The sequence below is a fragment of the Stomoxys calcitrans genome, chromosome 3 (genome assembly GCF_963082655.1).
Source record: "Stomoxys calcitrans chromosome 3, idStoCalc2.1, whole genome shotgun sequence".
Classification (NCBI taxonomy): Eukaryota; Metazoa; Arthropoda; class Insecta; order Diptera; family Muscidae; genus Stomoxys; species Stomoxys calcitrans.
In genome coordinates this window covers 4,110-11,103 of record NC_081554.1, presented here as the reverse complement: position 1 = coordinate 11,103, position 6,994 = coordinate 4,110, and the positions used below count along the sequence as shown (strand labels likewise).

The 6,994-nt window shown below is 36.1% G+C and overlaps 1 long non-coding RNA gene across 1 annotated transcript; it reads right to left on the bottom strand.

The window, feature by feature from the left end:
• Positions 1 to 3,158: 3,158 nt before the first annotated feature.
• On the bottom strand, positions 3,159 to 4,532 carry LOC106088533 (uncharacterized). The gene is made up of 3 exons (XR_001221466.2): positions 4,403 to 4,532; positions 4,059 to 4,341; positions 3,159 to 3,999 (listed from the first exon to the last, which is right to left on the bottom strand). It is a non-coding gene; the product is annotated as an uncharacterized LOC106088533 (long non-coding RNA).
• Positions 4,533 to 6,994: the final 2,462 nt, after the last annotated feature.

The window sequence follows — 6,994 nt, the reverse complement described above, 5'->3', positions numbered from 1 at the left end:
GTTGTAGGAATGCGTTGTATACAGAGGCGGCAGCCCTTGCCGATGAGGGACTTCATCGGGTCAATCCGGTTCGTGCAGTCGGCTGTCATGGGATCGAATTACTAGTTACATCTTATAACGTCGATTTAATACTGTTTTGCACCATTTCATCTATATATTGCAACGGCTTGACAGTATGAAGTAAATTTGCATGTTTTTGACTGGAGAGAAGTGCGTCTTTCAAACATGTTTTTACATCTTATAACGTTAATTGAGTATTTTTCACAAACTCCATTAACCCAAATTGCCCTGAAATTTGTTGGTGAATTTATATTTTAACAATTTTTCATAACTTATTTTTTGGACATAAACTAATAAATTACCACTTGTTTGAAAGAAGCACTTCCCTCGTGTCAAAAACGTGCAAATTTACTTCAAGCCGTTGCAATTTTATTGATGGAATACTGTAAAAACTCATCACAATTGTCGAGTTGTCATATAACAACACCAGGGCGATTCGCGTTAAGGAAATGGAGTGCTGTCAGATTAAAGTGTCTAATTCCTTTGCGTTTTAGTCATAATTACATTCGTCAGATAATTATGACTTTTTCTTGTTGTTGTTGTAGCAGATTATTGTGTTCTATCTTTCGTCTGTTTGATTCTGTTGAGTATCAAGATCCAGGAACTCTGCGACTAAGACGGGTTGCGTCCAGAGGGATCTGGGTCTGAGTCGAGTGGGTTTGGCTGGGCAGTTAAACAGATGACGTGTGTCGTTGGTCCTGGTCACAATCGGGACATACATCCTGCACCTTGGCAATAATCCTCTAAGAGTTGAGCGGCTGCATCTGCCGAATTATAATTGAGCCAAAAATACTCTGGTTTGCCGGAGGAGGTCGTGGATACATATCCACAAGATGATGACTTGGATGGTTTCCGCGATAACAGCCCAAAATGTATTTCTAAGACAGCATGTAGTTATGTCTTCGCACGAGTAGGATCTTTGTCTCCTGATGAAGGTGATCCACTTGAGAACTGAGGAGTCAGACCGCCGCAGTTCGAAGGGCGGCATTCCGACAGATCTGAATATTCGGGTGTGTTCTGTGTTTCACCTCACTTTCACTTTTCGAAAACTTTTCACTTTCCTGCTTCCAAAATTAGAAGTTCTGTGATAGCGGGGAAAAAAATTTTTCGAATTCCCGTTCGAAAAATTAAAACATAATTTTTCTACAAAGCCATATTATTTGCAGACTGAAATGTAAAAAAAAACATTGATTTTAACTGCAGCAGTGGACACTTTTTCAAATAATTAAAAAAAAAATAAAAGGAAATAATTACCAGCAGTTTGAACTCCATCCCTAAATACTAAACAAAAATCAACATCCAAATGTTTACCAAATTTGTGCTGTTTTGTTAAGTTTGATTTAATTTGACATAAAAGTGATGAGATTGCAAAAAATATAGCTGCAACAAATAATAAACAAGCTAACAATCGTTAATTAATTGCTTATTTGTGTTTACATATGTTTTTTTCATCGTAAATTAACGCAATTCTGTTTGTATTCCCTGCCAAAAAATGTATGAAAATTTTTTACATTTTTCAGGGACAAAAAGGGCCACGGAACAACTCAAAGGGAAAAGTTTTCGTTTCACTAGCTAAAGCGAGTTTCAGAACACACCCGATTATTTCACTGCGTGTCACAGAGCTGACGAGACCACGCTAAGTGAAAAAAGTAGTTTTTCTTTTTTGTGACTGCAATAACTTTTATTATCCTGCATTGGTATTTGGACCTACACATGAGTTTGTGTTGAGGGCGAAACGGCAAGAATATGGTGAAATAATTCGATATGAACGAAAAGTAACCTCTGTCAACGATCATTGCAAATATGCCCACGAACTTACCATTAAGGAAATTTCAGGTCTGAATGGTGGATGGTTATGTTAACGACTGGCATTCTGCATAGTATTCAATCAACAACAACTGTTAATTGGGGTTCAATTGTTGTTGTTGTAACCACACTCGCTGAGATAATACATACAGATTCATTCTAAGATTATTCTGATCCAGCTTAGAGTTCTGTTATTTTTTGATTGAAAGGTCTGCGTTATTATTTAATTTTAGTGCTGAGCCGCACCGTGGTACAGAATGACACTTTTGTCAGTCAAGTTTTGTTTTTTCTGCACTGAAAAGCACAAAAGGAGAATTTTAGCGAATAGATAGAGAAATAAAAAATATGGTTCGGCATTGATTCTGACTTCAATTCTTTTTGAGTCGGGAACAAATGGCATTATATTGTATAAGTGCCATAGTCCAGCACATTGACGTTGTTGTTTTTGTAGCCGCAGATTTAGGTAAGGAAAGTTGTCATTGGCTGCAAGGAATTATCCGGAATCGATCCCTTTTGTTAACTCGATATCACTGGAGATTGGTTGTTGATATTTGATTGTCGCCGAATGATTAAAAACAATAAAGAGAAATGAATGCATCTTATTTTCGATCGATAAAAATAATTGCTCTTTATTTCTCTACCGCTCAAGATAAGCTCTTTCTGCACTGAAAAGGAGCGAAGCGAGAATATTATTGAAAAAGCAGTTGAAACAGAACCGTCCCGCTTCGAATCCTTGCTTGTATATTAAATCGGTTTGAAATTAAAAAAATTTACTACTAAATTTACAGACGTAGAGAATGGACATTTTATACGAAGCTATTGCAGCTGAAGATTCCCTTTTGACTTAAGAACCGAATATGATAACTTTTTCAATGGAAATCGAGTTACACGGCGTTAAAACACGAAGATTAAAAACACTGTTGAATTACAGTTCAGAACAAGCACTAAAAGCCAAAATCGAAAACAAAACAAAATACTACATGTAATTGGCCTTAGCCGGCATTGCTTTTGAGTTCAGTATTTGGCCTTGCACATGGCTTTTTGCATGGCATGAAAAGGTGTTTTTGCATTGGCATGGAATCGTTGCAAAAAATAGCAATTGATGGCAGGCGATGTTGGCCTCCTTAAATGCTCTAGAATATGTTTAAAAACCTCTCCGGGTTGTAAAAACTCTTGGCAAAAATGTGTCTAATTTATTGGAAAAATGTTTCACAGTACATTTTATACCATGGAATAGAAATAAATTAAAAACTTGACGATTCTGTTAAAAGGCAGCGATCGTTTTGAAAAATTGCAATTATTGCCAGACAGTATTGACCTACTTAAACGTTCAACGATATGTTTAAAAACCGCTCAGGTTTGCAAAAATTCTTGGTAAAAACAGGACCGGTCCGCTCTAAATCCTTGCTTGTATATAAGATCGGTTTCAAATAAAAAAGTTGCAAAGTTATAATCATTTAAGGGACAGAAAACATTCTTTTGCGCTTATTAGATTTATAGGCTTAGAGAATGGACTTATATACGAAACATTAATTTGATATTTTATCTTTGCAGAAGTAAATTAAAAATTGAAAAAATTAAAACATCATTAGAAGAATGATCCTCGTTCTAACAGGGAAAAAAACTAAAAGACAAAATATCTACGTCTAATTTGAAGATAATGGGATAAAAATGTGCTACATTAGATTGCCAAGGAACGGGGGACTCTTATCATGTTGTTGCTGTCCGACTGAAGTTTCGAATCAAAGTGCCGGACGACGTTGCAAAATTGCTTCTTTTTAGCGCTGAAAAGAAGAATTTTGGCAAACAGATATTAAAGTAAAAATAGATAGTTCCCTCTTGTTTGACATTGCTTCGGATTCTATATGTTTTTATAGTTGAATACTTCGATACCAACGAAAAGTTACCAACGACCATTACAAATATGTCTACGAACACCCCATTATGGAAATGGGGACGGTGCTCCAAACGGTAGCAGACTGATTTCGAGGTTTCGTTATCCGCTAGCTAATTGACAACAACTGTTATTTGCGATTCTGCTTTTCTTTTGTTGGAAGGTCTGCGTTAATAATTTTAGGGAAGAACCGCACCGTGTGAGCGAATGCCATTTTTGCCGCTCATGATTAGCTTTTTCTGCATTGAAAAGGACAATGTTGGCGAATAGACAGAAATAAAACAGATTGTTTGCTTACCTTTGCCTTGCATTGTTTCTCATTTCAATTCTTTTTGTGACGGGGAATAAGTGTCATTATCCAGCATAAGTGGCACAGTCCAGCACATTAATGTGATAGGTCTTGTAGCCGCAAATGAAAAGGAAAGATAGAGGTTCTCACACACCAACCATGGAAAGCCGCGTTACCACATCAAAAATCTTCAATCATTAAGCAGACCGATAGTTTCTATTCGACAGCGGCAGGTTTTAATTTTGTCTTTATTTTATTAGAAGGTCTGCGTAGATAACTATCTTTTGTTGCACTGAAAAGGAACAAAAGGAAAATTTTAGCGACTAGATGAATAAAACAGATTGTTTGCATACCGTTCTCCGGCATTGGTTCTGACTTCAATCCTTTTTGTGTTAGAAATAAGTAGCATTATCCAGCGTAAATGGCATAGTCCAGCGCATAAGTTTGTGTTGTGGGCAATTTTATATCTTAGACATCTTTTGTCAAACTAAAAAAAAAAACAATGGTGATTATATAAAATAACAAGAATTGAGCAGAAATTTCCTGTCTATGATAAAAAGCACCATTTTATTTACTAAAATTTTTTTACAACAATAATAAAATAATGGTTTTGTTTTAACATTTAATATTAAAAAATCAAAAATTAAAAAAAAAAAATTAATTTGTATTATTTTTTGTATGTTTTTTAGTCTATAATTAAAGAAAAACATTAACAAAAACAACATTTATATAACATGTCAAAATTATATAAACAAAATAGACAATAAGGAAAGACAAATTGTTGCTGTGGCCCTCTTGAAAAAAGGAGTCCATTGCGATTTTTCAAATTTCTTTTTCATGTTTTGAATTTCCTGCTCGCATTGAACCACTTTTTCCCGGGCTTCGGACAATTCAATCAACAGACATTTCTGGGTCTCTTTGAGTTTGTAATTTTCAAAAGATAAATTCATATTTACTTGCCTCAATTTGTGTATTTCTTTAAAGGCCATTTCTTTTGTATATGCACTTAGAGAACCATACCCGCCAGCAGTGTCTGATGCATATGAGAACGCCGCCTTTTGTTTACCTCGGACGGCTTCCTCTTCCAAAAGCTTACGCGCTCTCTCATAAAGCCCTGCGCCTTTGGTAGAGGAAGGGTTCATTTCGATTTCTTGCTTACCCATTTGCATTTGCTTTTCTATGGCTTGCAAGGCTTCCTCACCCAAAAAATCACAAACACTTGCCTTTAAATTTTCTCCACGCAGGCGTTCGTCGTTTAGAAGCTCTTTTCCATTCATTTTAATTATTCTCACCAATTTTTTTCCTTTTCCTTTTCTTTTCCAATTACCTCTTCCTTAGGCTTCCACACAGGAATGAATGAAATCGTTCGGAAGCTCGCCCTTTTATAGACTTTTTGTTTGTTATTTTTGTTGCCTTGGTAACATCATTTGACAGGAAAATATGAAAGATTAGTAGCTTTGTTCCGAATGTGTATTCAAATTAAGAAATATTAGGTCTGTTACGGAAAATTCAGCTAAAAATCAGAAAAATTTCCGCTCCGGGTCCCAAGATATTGGCCGACGAAAATATTTTTGATGCATTTTGCGAAAAATTCTTAATTGGGTCCCTCCGTTCGGCTCTGGAAGGCTCATGTACAAGTCTATTGTCGAACTATATATATTGTGGGCGCTAGTTAGCAGTTGAGAGATGTTAGTTACATATGCGTCATAGTTCGCGCCAAATTTGATTTTGGAGGGTTTTGGGAGGGAAATTTGGACGATAAATCAGAAAAATTTTGTTTGTTGCATTAGTTGGAGCCTAGACGTCGGATCTTCGCGAAAGTTTGCATGTATCTAGATATAGTGTAAACCTATAGGTGTGTGTAATCTCAAGACCCTAGGTGGTCCAGGTCTCGAGATAGAGGAAAATTCGACTAAAAATCAGAAACATTTTCTATGTTGGATTTGTTGGAGAATATACGTCGAAACTTCACGACATTTTGCATGTATATAGATATAGTGATAGCCTATCCGTGGGTGTAATCTCAAGACCCTAGGTGGTCAAAGTTCCGAGATCTAGGAAAATTCGACCAATTAACTTTTTTTGCATTTTTCAAAATTTGCACGATCTTGATGAAATTTTGCATGTAAATAGAGGAAGTTCTTACCTATACGTCGGTGTAAATCTCAAGACCCTAGGTGGTCCGGGTCCCGAGATATAGGCCGACGAAAATATTTTTGACGAATTTTGTGAAAAGTTTTTAATCGGCTCTTGGAAGGCTCATTTGCAAGCCTATTGTCGAACTATATTTGGTGGGCGCTGGTTAGCAGTTGACAGATGTGTCATAGTTCGCGCCAAATTTCATTTTGGATGGTTTGGGCGGGAAAATTCGACGAAAAATTAGAAAAAATTTGTTTCAACTCAGGCATTCAGCGTCAAAAGCACACATGTTAACTTCTGTGCTATGGCGCCCTGTGCTCATTAGAGAGAAACTAACCACCAAACATGATGGTGAGTACATGAACCCACGATTGCTATAAATAAGTATTGTATGTCTTTGCTACATTTCAAATAAAAGGTGCATGTCTTTGCTACATTTCATATAAAAGGTGCATGTCATTGCTACATTACTTTTTGTTTGGATGTAGCAAAGACATACACTTTGTTACTAAAATATAACTGAAAAGTAGTGTTTTCGCTAACGAGTTCTGCCATCCAAAAGGCACAATAGAATTTACGTATTTTTTTGACCAACGACACCTGCTAACCACTACTTGTAACTAAAATATAACTGAAAGATGCCATTTTTACCAGCGACACCTGGCATCCAAAAGGCGTAATTAAATACACTATCTTTACGTATTGTTTCTTTGATTGCACGGCTTTGACATCTTTTGTCAAACTAAAGAACTACAATGGTGGTTGTATAAAATAACAAAATTCAACCAGAAAGTTCATGTCTTTGA